Here is a 16,519-nt window from a genome sequence, read left to right as displayed (position 1 = left end):
CACATTATACAACATTCTAGGCACAAAGCCATATAGACCAGGCATGACCCCAGTTGGGTTAAGAATTACCTAACGAGATTCTGGACATCAGTGTTCAGGAGAATAATACGAGATTAAAACCAGTGTTGCAGAGGAAACATTGTTGGAAGCCGTTGGATGGGCATCTCGCCCACAGTTTGCATACACTCTGCCTGCCAGAATCCACTTAACAATGAATTAAGAAAGGGGGAGCATATCTTTGTACGCATAGAAAATAAATTGCTGCAAGCTTAACCCTCAATATCTGCTCTCTACACAGTTCCCCAATGGCTGTAAGCAGCCAAATAATAGTACATTCTCAAACAGAGAGAGATGGAATCCAGTTTTTACCAGCAACAATTCCAAAAACAAAGCAAAACATGCAAAAATTAATTGTACATTTTTCTTATCTGCAGTGCTGAGATTATGGTTATGGATAGTACACTGCCAGCAGTGTACTCTGTCCTGGCATTTCCTTGATGCAGGACGTGCCAGCTGCAGGCAATAAATATCAAAACTAATAAACTATACTAGTATCAAATAATAAAAGTTCATGGAGATCTGAAAAATTACAACAGAAGAGGGTTGGGAAGCAGCCAGAACCTGGGTACTTTTTGGTGCATGTCGGCAAGCCTCCAGGCAAAGGGGTCCTAGTGCTAACCTCCAGAAGGCATGGTGCAGCTATTCTGCCTTTTCTTCCGTAACAGATTTTCTGCAGTAAGAAAAAAACTTGGAAGAAGTTGTGGGAAAACACAGGAGGCTACTAGCTGGAGACAATGCTGTCTCCCTGTAAAAGTTCTGTCAATGAGTCAGGACAATGATATGCAAGCCTCATCTGGAAGTTCCCATTAACTAGGTTGGTGACCTCAGTTTGCATCCCAACCCACCAGCTAAAACACTCTTGAACTATACTTTAAACACATAATTCTGCAGAAAGCAAAATGGCATGAATCTCAAGGCACTATTAGAACAATATCTGTCTAGAAGTATTCTCTCCTTTCATCCATCCATCCTCTTCTTACAGTAATTTCATGGCTGTTGTGCCGTGAGAGCTAAATTCTCTTGTTATGATCTCCCCACTTCTTTGGCTAGTGAGAAGCAGAATACTCATTAGACTTCAGTTTCCTTTGGAAGGTTACTGCAGGTTTATGCATTTTATAATTTTATAATATTTGAGTTTATTTACAAATATATAGGTTGAACATAGGCAACAGACAACTAAATCCACTTCCCTACATCAGATATCCAGATCCCCTGATGCTGTTACAGAGCCCCCAAATTCCACTCAGTACTTTGTGTCTCTCTTCCAAAACAGCAGTGCATTCCCTTTGTTCCCTTTCCCAGGAGAGACATACAAGCCTGGATTAAATCATCCTTAGCTAATTGGGGAAGATGTGCCCTTTACTCCCTTCTTTGATCTGTTTTCTCACCCTATTGGGAACATTCCAGAGTGGTCCGTATCAAGGAGTCATCTAACAATGGGCTCCCATTGACACACATCATCTGAATATTCCAGATTATTAACACCCCTTTGCCAAGTTCAAGACTCTGATTTGTCACTCTGCAAACAAATTAAAGGCTGATTCTAACATTTGAAGATGGTTTCCGATTCCTGCCTTTTTTGGGAATGACAAGCCATGAGTGCTAGTTCAGACATAACGGTAAACATTTTCTTTTTGGTGGGTTCCAGGGGGCTGTATTCATGGTGCTGGGTTGGTGCCGCTTCCCTCCTCAACCCCACTCTTTCCCTCTCCCAGGGCAACATCAGGTAATCCCAATGCTGAGGAGAGAACACAGGCCTTCTGGGTGGCCATCCAGAAACCAGAGCCGCCTCTCCCTCTTCCTAGTGGAAAGCGATCGATCGGGGGTTGCCTTCGCCCATGCGCTGCTCCCAGGTTGGCTGCAGAGCAACATTACATGGCAGAAGCACAGTTAACGTCACTCCCTTTGAAAAAGTAAATCTCTGACTTTTTCAAAACACAGCATTGTGGGAATGCCCCGTGGTGTCTGCAAACCTGTGCCTTCGTCGTTTAACCAACAGGGCGCAGATCCACAGCCACTGCAGGACTTTCTCCTCATGTAGACCACCCCAGGTTACTGTAGCCATTCCTGATGGTAGGGGGGACCATGAGGAAGTGATCAGGCAGTGTGCACAATAAGCCAGCATTCTCTGCAATTCTGGCTTATCATTTCGTGCAAATGCAGCCAATGTCTACTCAGTAGATTTTCTTGCAACTCCCCAATGGACATGATTATTGACATTCCCAAAGAGCCCTGAACATTTAATGAGACAGGATCTCCCTTTGCAGAAGCAATGTTTAGTCTTCTTTAGCAAGGCTTGTTTTTTCTATACGTTTGATAATTTAATCCTTAATAATGCTTTCTGTTATTAAAGGGTGATCAGACTTGGCTCACCATACATCCAGATGTTACTAATGACTGGACTTCCACATAATTAGAGATATCATGGAATCAACTTTTGAACAACCACCACATGTTCAGTTGTATGAGCCCATCCTTTGGTACCCACCAGGAATGGTGGGAGGAATGGAAAGGGCTTTTCCCCTCCCACCCTTTCACAGGACGTTGCAAAGATACACGTGTTACTCCGCATGTTTTGTTTATTTCTCAACTTCCGATTGTCAATGGGGGCGAGATTTTTAAAAGTAAACAGCTACCTCATAGACATTCAAATAGAGCCAGATTTTTAAAAATGCTTCTCTCCAGTACATTCCATTGTGTTGCTCTGAACAGAACATTCTGTGGAAGTGGGAGGCAGTAAATGAAGCCAACCCTTTGTATGGGTTTGGTTTCAGTCATATAATGAGCCCTTGTTTTGCTGAGAAATTCTCAGCTTTCCAGTGAGCCTCCATCCTTGCAGTCACAGATTGAGACACTTGACCTATATGAGCAAATGCATGAAGAATTAACAGCAGTCAAACCTAACACCTGTGTACACTATGCAAGTGGAGCAAGAGGAAGGAGGGGAACCCTTTCACTTCACAAACGAGCTCTACTGAAACTTGGAGGATTTTTAAAAACTGAAAATTCAAGATAGATCTCACGAGTTGTTCCAAATGTATAAACTGAACATTCCACATTCTAATGAATGAATGCCCAAATTTGCCTCACACTCTGGTAACATTTGCAGATACTAGGGGCAGACCCCTACTGCAAGCCATGGATTGTTGGGTGGGCAAAAAGTCACCACTGACATGCCATAAACTGGGTTTGGACAACACGGCAACCCGTGATGCGGGTAATTAGGGTCATCCCAGTCACATGACCGACACACATCAGTGTGAGGAAAACAGCCAATGCTGCATTGTTTCCCTTTGAGACCCGGACATTGTACGTGGTTCATTTGTAGTGTGGTTTTGGATTTCAAGGCAAAGCTGGCAATTAGTAACTTGAACTTCCATTCCAAATATTAAAATAAATAATAACCAAATAACTTAAAATGTGATTTAAAAACAAACATCCTCATTCCTTTTGAATCAGATGATATGAAGTTGATGGAATTTAATGATACTTCATTTTGAATATTAGTTTCAACACTACATATGCAATGAAACATTAGGCTTGGCTTGCTTAGTCAAGTTTTCCGGAGGCATTTTCTTTGGGCCAAACTAAATGTGACATTAAATTTGTCTTTGCAGTTAATGTACATGTTTATTCATTTTTAAAAAAATACAAAAGGAGGGAGGGCTGGCAAAGAATTATCAGGATTGGGGCAGATTGCAGCCTTGGCACCAATGGCGTTATCTTCCCAATACAAATAGCTTTTGAGGAACGATTTTCATCAGGATTGCCGCAAGGGAGGAAAGGTAAAATTCCCTTTCCATGTCTGCTGGAATCCTGATAATTATCAGCCCCACCCCTTCAGTGGTGGAGTGAATCAACTCTGGGTTTCAGTCAAAACTTTAAAGGAGATATCCAGGGTGCTGAATCCTATCACCCAAATGATTCTGAGACCATGGAGTCCAACAACCCTGTGTATCATCCTAACACTGACACTCTAAGGCCCTTCAGTAGTGGACACTGATGAACCCCTGGATGAGGCCCCTGAGGACCACAGAATCTGAGGAGGCTGGATATCTGCTGAGCCCTAGAATGTGCTGATGCCAGAAGTTAGGTGCTGCCATCTAGAGGCAAACCACATGCCTCAAGAGCCACAGCAACTGGACTCCTCATGAATAAGGCCCTCCACATGAGGAAAACTTTTTATGCAAGCCTGTGATTAACTTTAGCTCAGCCTTAGGTGGGGCTTTGGAAGCTCTGGCTATATCATCTCTCAGTTTGGAACTGAGATATGTTTCTCTTTGACTCTTCTCTCATGTTTTGACTTAGGCTGCACCTTACCAGCTACTTGACTGGTAAAACTGTGCATTTGACCTTTGCCTGTTCATTGACTTGCCTTTAGATTTGCTCCTCAAATACTTTAATGCTGAGTCTGACCCAGCCTAAGCAGGACATTAGATCCCTAAAAGCCAGTATCAGCAACTTGAATGGAGCCCAGAAGCAAATGGACAACCAATGAACTTGGTACAAGATCAGTGTAACATAGTCTGAATGATTGGCTCCAGTCAAAACCCTGCCAACCACATTTTGAACCAAGTGAAGTTTCTGAGCTATCTTTAAGAGTAGCCCCACATAGACTAAATAATAGTATTCTAACTTGGAGGCCACTTGAGCATGAATGAATGAGGCTAGGTCTGGACACACAGTGATAAGGAAAGCATCTCTTCATTTCTCCCCATTATTGAGTGATTAAAGCTATGGAGCTTCAGTCCATAAAAAGGATGTCATTTTACTTTGAACAGGTATGCTCTTGTGCATCTCTAGATCTTTTAAACTGAACCTGCCCAAGTGTTCCCAGTGAAGTCAGCCTTCAATATAAAACAGGACAATTTGCTGGTGTCTTACTTTGTTATTTTACCTACTGAAACATGGTTACTAAAGGTTGCATTTTAAAACAAAATTTAACTGTTGGTTGTTTGCCTACACCTCACTGCAACTCTGTATTTTTTTAAGGCAACAGGAGCATGCTTTAACAGAGTGAGCTGCTATGAAAACCCATGGACATCAGTGATTTGAAATGAATCCTTGATTTGAATCCTTGGCAGATACTGATTTATATTTTCTCAGGCTTTGTCTGATGCCTTTTCCAATATAATGTTAAACACATTGAATGAAGGCTCTTCTATCCCGGAAAGACTGCTGTCTATCCTAGCCAAGAGCACATTTTCAAAAATGGTTTCTTTTCTTGCTATATATGTAATTTTAAGATCATCTTATTTTTATTGGCATCAACATGTGCTGCTCCTGAATAATCCCTCTCTATTACAAACAGTGCTTTTGTTTTTATATGGGATTAACACCTCCTATTTCTCGTGGCTCTCTTCTATTCTCTCGTGATTTGGGGTTGCTGACCTGACAAATGCCTCTAATTCAGACTGGTTCAAACTTATCACTTCTGAAGGCAAGTGCATGTGGTGAATATTTCCCCATGTCAGAAAGCCCCACACATTGAAACCCTGCATGCCAGAAAGAAGGTTAGTTTAGAATTATTTTCACTGATGCTAGTTTTCCATGTGCAGGCAGCTTTTGGCCTGGGGGAGTATTCAAGGAAATGATCCATTTCCTACATTCTGAAGTGGTATAGTCCCAGACAGATTGTCGTGTCCTTTTTCTGAATGTTTGAATTGGCTCTTGGGCCAGTTTTGTGTGTTACTGGAGTATCATGGGAACTGCTTCCTCATAGTCTAGACAATGTAGGTCTCTATGTAAGGTGCAGTGGAGGCTGGGACCTCCGATGTCAGCGGGCAGTGAATCCTTTCCGAGTTTCCGTCAGAACCAGTCAGACCTCTAAAGGAGGTGTCCACAGTGCTTCCACTGGTAAGGAGACCTGTTTTATATGGCCCTTTCCCTCAAAAAGGGGCTGGGGGAAGATAACCAAGCCTTCTTGTGCCTGACCTCTGGGTGGAGCACCTGACCATGCTCTCAGACATTTCTCAGAGAAAAATAGGTCCTCTCTAACATTCTTGTAATACCTTTATTTCCTCGCATAGGAACACTGCCCCAAAGGAGCCTCTGCACACACATTATTCCATATTCCTGAAGAACGTTCTCTGCCTTCTGATCATTTACTTGGCAGCTATGGAAGAATGAAAGGAATTTTGTGTCCGTGTGCATGCCTTCACACAAGGCTCATCTTGGGGGGGGGGGTGAACTGGGCAGTTGCCCAGGGTGTTGAGCTGGAGGAAGGCGCCAAGCTGAGCTGAGTGGCTGTGTTTTTGGTATGTACTGTCTGCAGTGAGCCTGGGTGGCAAAAAGCAAGTGTATGTAACCCCTTTGTCAAGGTTCTGCAGGTTGTTTGGATACTAACGACAAAATTAATATTCCTGTTTGTTTCTTTTTCAATTTCCACTTGGATGTCATTTGTACTACTAGCTAGTGGAACGCAACTTTACTTTGAAGCAATGTTGCCTAGCACTTAGCACTTCAGACATTATAGGCACTATATAAATAATAATAAATTATAGACCTAAGCTGTAAGAAGTCAGCTAGATACCCCCTTTGTGTATAACTTTATTGCTTTAAAGATAAAAACAATGGATAGTCTAAAATAAAGAATGCTTACCATAAGATAAGAACTGTTACAAAACCAAACCTATTATAAGTCAAACCTGTAATTGTTCTGCTGTGTTGCGCAGTGCACTGCCGTTGCACAGAATGCGGCTTTTCAAATTTGGCTTGTGCAAACTGTAGCACAGTGGCTGAGAGATCAAGAGTTTGAGCAATGTCAGTTTTGATGGACATCGCACCTGCACCAGGCCCCATAAATCCTCTGGGTGGCCCTGCAGAAAGTGACTACCAGGGAGGGGAGGTACATTAGGCACTCCTCGCCCAGGGTGCTGTTTATCCTAGGGCAGCTCTATATTTACACTGAAGTAAATCTTTGCTTGAAAATAAAAGAATACACAGACTAGTTTGAGGCAGGGTTGACCCTACCATGAAATAATAGGAAGCGGGTGCAGCAGGCAGCAGAGAATGGGAAGAGCAGCTCTCTCCTCCTCCAAACGCTCTGCTGCTGCTTGGGCCTGCTGGATGCCCATAGGGTGCCCATGGGCAGCCAGCAAGACCAAGAAGCAGCCGCAGTCGCCGACCTGCTCGCTTGCTTCCCCCCCGCCACTTCACCTCGCCTCACTGCCTCGCCTCCCAGCCCTGATGGCTGGCTGGCCTAGTATCCCTAGCACGGGCTCATGCACTGCCTGTAAAATCTTTCTGATTTTAGGAGCCATGCTGTGCCTGCGCATGGTTGGGCAATTGTGAGAAGTCCCGGAAGTTCCAGGATCTGTCACAATACCTTGTTGGATGTGCAAGCGCCAAGCAGTTCCTGAAGGCAGAGAGACCTTAAAGGCAGCATGTGGGCCTTTGCTAGGGAAAGTAAGCCAGCTGGGTTGGGAGGTGCAGCGTGGCAGGGAGCAAGTGGGCAGCTGCTTCTTGGGAGGGGGGGAACAGGAGACCGCAGTGGGGGAGGCGACGCAGCAGATCCTGCTTCAAGACAGGATCTACACTACTGCTTTAAAGCACTTTATAACAGTTTTGACAACTGTTGGGGCCCAGGACACACTCCGTATACAGTTGTCAAAACTGTTATAAAGTGCTTTAAAGCAGTAGTGTAGATCTGGCCCTGCCTTGGGCTGAGCCTGGTTAGAGGTCCTTCTGTGAATAGCGATTTCATTCTGAAATGGGTGGCTTTTGATTGGTTGGCTGTTCCACAATTAGTGTTGTGTTGGGTGCTGTACAGTTTTTAAAGCAGCCAGGTGCCTACCTATGCCTTAATATTGTTCATGCCTGTGTCTTTTTAGTTGGACTTCAGCAATGGCAGGGTTCTGGCCGTTGAACTTCATGGAACTCAATGTGGGGCCACACAAAATGGAGGGATGCCTTCGAAAGTACAGCTTGATCCTGCAGTCTCTCCAGCAGTGCATAGCTTCCCATCTGAGGACAGTTGTGAAGGTGCAGATCAGACTGCCTGAAAGCCAGCTTAATCCAGACTTTCACCTTTGAAGTTTTGGGCTGGGGTGGCTGACCGCCGGCCCAATGTCTGCTTTCAAGGTGTCCTCCCTGCCCATTGCTGGGCAGCCTCCCACCAAAAAAGGGCTTTGATAGGCTTGATGAAATTAAGTAGAGGAATGGATCTGGCCCTTGGGTTGTGGGTTCTCCAACCCTGGTGTATATGCTTGCAGCCATCATCTCTGAATGACATATCTCAGGCCATACTGTGTCTCCTAGCAGCACATGGAAGCTGCCTTCCATCGTTTGAAGGCTGATCTTTCTTTCTTTCTTTCTTTCTTTCTTTCTTTCTTTCTTTCTTTCTTTCTTTCTTTCTTTCTTTCGTACATGTGTTCCTGAGACCATAGGCAACAAACTGATGCTTCCCCAAGCTGCATAATACTATTGGGAAGTTTACGTGAAATGTTCAGTTGACATCATGCTATAGTAATTTAAGCATTTAGAAAAACAAGCTGCTTCCCCTCTCCCAATGCTCTTCGGACAGGGTAAGATTCCATTATAGGGAATGGAATGCAGTTCCATGTTGTTGTGAAAGTTGAGCACCAGGCTAATGTTCCATACTGTGTAACACTGTATATAGTGGCACATATTTTGCTCTCCCTGACTGTGAAGAGCAAAGGACTGTGAAGAAAGAGAGGATCATTTCAGGACACTCCTTTTCTTTGTGTCCTGAAATAACATGTCTAGACTCTACAAACCCAGGCACGGTGTAGACTAGGGTGGGCAATTTGTGGGCCTTCTGATGTTTTGGCCTACAGCTACGATGAGCTCTAGCCAACATAGGCATTGGTGCGGATGATGGAAGGTGAGTCCAAAACATCTGGTGGACCCCAACCAGATGTTTTGGACTCACCTTCCATCATCTGCACCAATCCGCACTAGACCCAGGCATACACCATAGACCCATGGTCTATGCCTGGGTCTAGACCATGCCCAGGATTGTGATGCTTCCCTCTGAGAAATGGCATTCCTCAGCTTGTTCTGAGCAAAAATGTTCATTTTACTTCTCTCTTTCTTCGCATGGTCACATTTGCTGAAGAGGTCATTAATGTTGTACTTTGTTTTAGAGGAAAGAGTCACTAAAAATTTCAGATGCTTGTTGGTGAGCAGAACATGGGTAGGATCTTTTAAGTTCTGCTCTATAGGAAGGCCATGCTGATTAAAAGTGAAACCCTATGCAAGAACGTTCAGAAGTCAGTCCCACTGAGTTCAATGGGAGTCAATCCTCAAAAAATGTGTATAGGAGTGCCACCTAGTCACAGTTTCTGGATGAATATACCAGTGTTACCTTAAAGAAGGGGTGCAAAACCTCAGGCCTGAGACCCAGTACAGCCCTCCGGCATCCCAATCTGGCCTTTTCGGGGAGGTCCCTAGGGGCTTGTCTTTACAGCCTGTTTACGCTGTTCTTGCAGCCACCAACTTGTAGCCTCATTGGGCTTCTTCTCCAGAAACTGCGCTTTCTTGTGCTGTTGATTTACTGCAAGTTTTTAAGTTCCTGCAAGGTCACCATGTTCTTTCCTCCATCTGTTGGTGGTGGTCTCACTTTGGGTTGAGCCAGTGGGCATTCCTGGGGGAGGATCAAAGGCCAGAGTAGGTCCAGGTAAGTGTGGGAAGGCAAGGCAGAGGGAAGGGGCTCAACCAGCCGAATAGCTGCTGGCACTGCGGCTTTTCTGGCTGGATAGCTTGCTCTCCCTCCTGCCATCTAGATTTTGCATTCCCACCCCACAGCATTGCTGCTGTGGGGCTTTGGGGGGGGGAAGCAGTATGAGCACAAAGTGTCCTCATACAGACACCCCCCAAAGCCACAACCACTTCTGCAGGCCCTATGGATTGTTGGGTGGTGTCCTGGCTTTTGTGTAGCTTTTTCTTCCCGTTCAGAAAGGTTGAAATGGCTCTCCGAAGGCTTAGTCCTTGGAGGTAAGAGCGTTAAACTACAATAGGCTGTTTTCCCACCCCTTTTTCCTTTGGTCCCACCTATCCCTGGAATGCGGCCCCCGTAGCTTCTCTGGGGGCTGCATTCAGCACTGAGGTGAGAAGAGGTTCAACACCACTGCTGTAAAGGCTCTCTGATTTAGGTCAGCTTGAGTTATTTTAGGGAGTAGCCTACCTTAATCAGATTTGTCAAGGACCACTGCATGCATCTAATTAAAGATGCTCCAGCTTATGAATGTTTCTGGTGTCATAGATGGTTCAGCATCTACAGCAAGTGACAGTAGAAATTACTTCTGAATTCTTCTGTCTTTTCCTCTGTCATATGATTTTGAGATCTTTGGATATTTGATGTTTCAACTACCTCGATTATTCCAAATATGATATAAGTTAGAAGAAATAGGTCTTTTCCTTTTCCCCATACTATACTGCAAGTGATCATTCAGGTGTTTGTCAGTGAAGCTCATCCTATGGTCAGTGACCTGATCTTGAATTATTCCCATTAAAGTTTATTTGGGGCATGTAATGGCAGGTCCCTCACAAACATTCCCTGGCAGTTGTGGTTGTGAACGTAGCTGGCAGTCAATGGTTTCTGTTATTCTTGGTACTTCCTTTTTTTAACTCCCCTGATGGCATTTGGAACCTAATCCTTCAAGGGCTGTAAATAGTGCTATGTCTTTCTATAAACAATCTCTCTGCCCTTGGGTCAGATCTACAAAGATGTCAAGAGTTTGGAAACCATTCAACACATTATCATCTCCCTCCCTTTCCTTAAGTGATGATTTAGATAAATGGCTTCATCCATGCACAAGAGGGAGATATCAGCAGGCTTGGGGAAATGGCAAATGTTTCTCAGAAGGAGGGAGGGAGGGAGGGAGGGAGAGAGAGAGAGAGAGAGAGAGAGAGAAACCTTTTATTGTACTTATCGTATTTATTACATTTTTATGCCGCCCAATAGCTAAAGCTCTCTAGGCGGTTCATAATATTTGCTTCTAGGAGAGCAGAGGATCCCAACTAGTTAGTTGGATGTAAACTCTAGGACATGGGTGGGCAAGTTGTGGTCCTCCAGATGTTTTTATCTACAAGTCCCATCAGCCCTGGCCAGCATAGTCTACGGTGAGGGATGATGGGAGTTATAGGCCAAAACATCTGGAGGGCCATAATTTGCCCACCCCTGCCCTTGGATAATGGTGACTATTTTAGCGGAACTATAGGATTATCTTTAATTTATTTATTTATTATATTTATATCCCATCTTTTTTCCTCCAAGGAACCCAAGGCAGTGTAGATAATCCTCCTCCTCTCCATGTTATTCTCACAACAACCCTGTGAGGTAGGTTGGGCTGAGAGTATGTGACTGGCCCCAACTCACCCAGTGGGTTTCCATGGCCGAGTGGGGACTAGAACCTGGATCTCCCGACTCCCAGTCCAACACCTTAGCTACTACACCACACTAGTTGTATACACACTATCTTGTGTATAAATAAATAGATACATTACACTGGGTTAGTGTAATGGTCCATCCAGCTCGGTTTGGCTAGCAGGTATCTAGCATCTCAGTGGAGGCTTTCTTAAACCTATTACATGAGAAGTTTAATTTGCGTGAACTGCCCAGAGGACTTTGGCTGGTATAGAAATGTAATAAATTAAAAAATCTTACAAAAACAGCCGGGAAGACATGCTGTACTGTTGAGCAGTAGCCTTAGCTAACATAAGCAACAGACACATTTTTTTAATAGTTAAAAAATTGGCGGGTTTTAGAAGGAGCAATGTTTAAAGATGCTGCACTGACAGTTATCTTATCAGGGAATTTATCATCACAGTTTACTCTGCAACACTTGCCTCAATTAATCTGACAAAGTCTGATTGATTTGTAGACTTCTTTGGGTAGTATGAAAGTGGTGACCTCCAAGATTACAGCAGGTCAGGAGGTAGAAACCGTATTGGACTAGCATAATCCTGTCTGTTTTAGCTGCCTAATCCACCTGGCTGCTTAAGACGTAGCTATTTCAACAGTTACACATCTCTTTACTTTAAGCTTATAAACCATGACATTGCACAACTGTTTCCAAAAACGTTCAGGCAGCAATTGGACAGTTCGGCCCCATTTATACCAGTTATCTTAAATTGCCATTTTAAGAGTCGGAGGTTAGAAATATCCATCATCTCAGATTAAACTGTGCTCACTTTAGCATCAGCTAAATGCTCACTAGTCAAGGACCATTGCCTTCGAATTGGACAGGGTGGATTTGGAGGAACTGGGCTTTCTATTTTTCCTTGGCTTTTTATTGTCTCAGATTATATCGTTAACCTTGTTCCATGGAAACAAGGAGTGTTATCAGATGGGAGGAAAATCGTGTTTCTCTACCATTGCTTTGCCTCCTGTTGCTGTCCCACAACAGGGATGAGCAGCTTCATCTTTCTTCATAAGTACCATGCAGTGTTCTTTGCCCCTCACCATGATTACCAGAAGCAGAATGAATTATGAGAAATTAGCATGAATGTTTGATTTCCATAATATTTATTTATTTAGTTAGTTATTTGACTTGTGCCCCATCTTTCTACCAAAATGGCACTCCAGGAGGCTTACAATCACTAAGAAAACATGATAAAATATTAACGATAAGACAGTTGCAGAATGTAGGTTGCAGAATGCAGGTTATCTTGATGGGTAATTTGGACTTGGAGCACCCTTAGATGGAAAGTTACAGCAGCAACGGATGTTACCAATGAAAAAAACGGATTACAAGATTAAAACAACAACAACAACAACCATGGGTTTTCGAGGAGAGCTGCTCGGGGGTAGGAAAATTCTGGCCTGCGGACTGCAGGGCTCCTCCAACTGGTCGGCAACACTGCCCTCCTCAGCCTGTTCCCCCCAATTTGGCATGGGGGGAAAGGCCTTCCTTTGGAGCCAATGTGAAGCTTTTTTCAAGCCAAATTTTGCAGCACCGGGGTGTGTGTGTGTGTGTAGGGGAGTAATTTGATGCAATTACAGCTAGGATTCTTGGCAAAGTGTAAGGGTATCTGATGTTGATTGTAGATCAATTTCTCTGCAACCAGAGGCTGTGTATTGCACAACTGATGGCAGAGTACTTTTCCTAGCACATGAGTTAGCACTGGAATTTAGCCAGCACCTTGTCAACTCCAGAAGGCTGAAGTTGACTTTGGCTTTTCCCATATTTCTTTCAAAGTCACCATGACCCACAACTCTTCTTTCACTGCTCATTTATTGGCATCTCTCTAGGCAGAATGTTTCGCATATCCCTAGCATAGTTTTGTTGCTGGAACACTGGGTGTCTTATTGTATAAAGGGTTTTTGCTTTATGAAAATTGTCACCAGTCAAGGCACAAACTTTTGCTTTCTAAAATACAGGTTTAGATGTGTTCAAGCATGTTCACATCATAGACAGACTTTTGGCTTCACTGGAAGAGAAATTTCACAACCACAAAACCTAGAGCTGTTTTTTTTTTAAAGTGCAGCCACCAAAGCAAATGGCAAGCTTTAAAGTGCAATACTATATGTGTTTACTCAGAAGTAAGTCCCATTATGTTTGATGGGACTTGGTATTGGATTTCAGCTTAACAGTAACAAAGTGGACATGTAGCTATTATTCCTTTCCTCCTCCTCCTCCTCCTCCTCCTCTTGTTTTTCAAATCCATAGTCTTTGAAGAAGACTTGGAAGTGATTGTGTAATAACAGTGGCAAGGTTGACTGTAAGTTATAAATGGAAAAATATAAATCCACTACCTTTAACTGAATATTTATTGAGAATTTGGGGGCATAGTTCATATGGTGAAACTAACAAATATAATAATTATGGGTATACAGGGGCCAACATACTTATTCAAAAACTGGGTTTGCTTATCTTGTTTTGAAAAAAGTAAGGTATAAGGCAATGTGCAGGCTTTTCCTTTATCAAGAATAATTTAAGGCTAATATTGTAATTAATATTAATTTCTTTGATTCTAAGACACACTTCCCCCCCCCATATAAACATCTCTAAAAATGGGGTGCATCTTAGAATCGCGGGTGTGTCTTAGGTTTTTTTTTTCCTGTTGGTGGTACTGAAATTAGTGTGCGTCTTGCAATCGATGGTGTCTTACAATCAAAGAAATACGGTAGTTAAATTTAGTCCGTGTCCTGACATCTTTGTGATGTGTATTTCCCCACCTTGACAGAGGCAGCCAATGATGAGTTGTGGTAGCACAGAAAAGCACCTCATAATCATGTTAATTATAATAATAATTGTGGTAGAAAAACAGAACAGGAAAGCCCTATTGTTAAAGGTTCTCTCCATGAGCAATTTATTGTATGCTTGTGATTGGTCACTCATGAAAGTTTGTGGGTCCCTTTCATGATGTCATCAACCTCTGATGCCTCTCCTGCCATTTTCAAGCGGATATTCATCATTTCATAAAATCCTGAAAGTGCTGTCATAAACCAAAATCGTTCAATAAAGCCGCGCCATCTACTGGTGGGATAAATTAAACATATGCGAAGGAACGGGCAAAAACAAGGTGGGGAGGAGCATGTGTATTGTGCCTGTCCTTAAACCTGTGAAGACTCTGGAAGACAAAGCCCCAATAAGGCTGTGAGATTTTTGCTAAGCATGGAGAAGCCCTTAGTGGTAGCCCCATGTTCATTGTGACATGTCATTCCACTCACAGCCATCTCCTAAACTATGAGATTTGGCCTGATGGCCTGTTGTAGAAATGGAGCAGGGCTGTGATTCACTGAAATTAATTTATTGACTTATTTGTGCAGTTAAATTTACTGGCTTCAGTGAAATATATGGTCTTCTGATTTCCTCTAAATTGACCTTGAAGGACATTTTGAATACTAGATCTTTTAGCTAGAGGGAATATTTGGTTTACTATAACAACTGAACAGTGACTATGCATACCCTCTGCAATAGAACATTCATCTGAAAAAACATACACACCCCAAAAATCCTCTTTGTAGAGCTAGTCACATGGTAAAGCCTTTCCTGTATTGTACCACTTCGGACTGCAAGGGTGTGTGTGTGTGTGTGTGTGTGTGTGTGAGAGAGAGAGAGAGAGAGAGAGAGAGAGAGAGAAGGGTGGGGTTGCATCTTTAAATACTTTCTTCATAAAGCAACAACAACTCTACACATAGAAAACTAGATCTCAGGTTTCACCCCAGTTTTAACATGTAGAATTCACTTCCCTCAAAGGAGGGAACATCCAAACATTCAGCCCCCACCAGTGGTACAGTCAAGAACAGCTTTAGCAAGTGATAGGCTGTTTGTCTAAAGCAGAAGTAGATAACCATTTGGCCCTGAGGCTGGCATGTGGGTCAGGGATTGCATCTGCACACACACAAATATGCATGTGTATGCACACAAGAAAACACACACCTACACGCACAGACTTCCCCCTTGACCACCCGTCTCATAAACACACCCTTGCCTTCCTGCATGCTGGAAGCATCATTTTGTGGTTCCCCCAGCACTGAACAGCTGGGCGGGGTTGAGGGGGGGGGAGCCAATTAAAATGGAGACGTTTGCATGCAGGACATCTTCTTTGTTAGCCCCAGCACAAGCAATCTCAGTGGCTGAGGCAGGAGAGAACATGCATCATGTCCTCCTTCCTTTTGCCACCATGACCTGACCTCTGTTTACCTCTCACATGACCCCTGCTCTAGATAGCCCTGCCAGATGCTCTCTCACTGTGGTAAATGCCATGGCAGGGAAGTGGCTGGCAGGGGTAGTGGTGATGGTTGGTGAGCCCTCCTGGGGGGCGGATGGGGGAGAAGTGGCACAATTTGCCACTCTTCCTGTTCTGTCGCCTGATGTTGGTGCATCATCCTGCTTAATGTGAGAGCCGGCCCTTTTCTTTGCTATTTAAATCTGATCCTGACTGCCTGCCAAACAGCTGGTGGGTATTTATTTATTTATTTATTTATTACATTTCTATACCGCCCAATAGCCGGGTAGGCGTTTGGAAGTGCCGGGAAAGACAGCGTGCCAAGTTGACTCTCCTCTTCCAGAGTAAAATCACAGCTACATGGTGTGTGTGTGTGTGTGTGTGTGTGTGTGCGCGTGCGCACTTTTGCACTTTTGCAGTGCAAGTGGTGGCAGCAGCTTGGGCACCTGTGATAGACAGCACAGGAGGCTTCTGAGAGCCATATGTAGCCCATGGGCCACAGGTTGCCCCTATGAGTTTTAGGGAGTCTCAGGGAATGGCTGTATGGCGGCTTTCCTGTACTTGGGCTGGTGCTTAGTAGCTGGACAGGTACAAGATGTCTTGTGCTGTATCTTCCCCCTTGAGTCACACCAATATTGCAGTTCACACAAGCCCTTAATCAGACTTTGTCTACCAATCAGATGGGTAGGGGACCAGCATGGGCTCACCTTAGGGTTTATTTGTAGTATAATGATATACAGGATGGGGGTGGCAGGGAATGCTTTGGTCTGTGCATCATCTCCATGCAACAGGTGTGGGCTATGTAGTTAAAAGGGAGGGA

At 43.8% G+C, this 16,519-nt stretch overlaps 1 protein-coding gene across 1 annotated transcript in view; it reads right to left on the bottom strand.

Moving 5' to 3' along the window:
• Positions 1–1,750, bottom strand: part of ATP5PB (ATP synthase peripheral stalk-membrane subunit b) — a 331,787-nt gene extending 330,037 nt beyond the window's left edge. The window contains exon 1 of the mRNA XM_063143197.1: positions 1,747–1,750. The gene's annotated coding sequence lies outside the window, so the exon portion shown is untranslated. The remainder of the gene's footprint in view (positions 1–1,746) is intronic.
• Between the last annotated feature and the right edge of the window lie 14,769 nt (positions 1,751–16,519).

Source organism: Elgaria multicarinata, chromosome 1 (genome assembly GCF_023053635.1).
Source record: "Elgaria multicarinata webbii isolate HBS135686 ecotype San Diego chromosome 1, rElgMul1.1.pri, whole genome shotgun sequence".
Lineage (NCBI taxonomy): Eukaryota > Metazoa > Chordata > Lepidosauria > Squamata > Anguidae > Elgaria > Elgaria multicarinata.
Note: the sequence above shows the minus strand (reverse complement) of the source record. Positions and strands in the feature narration are given on the sequence as shown.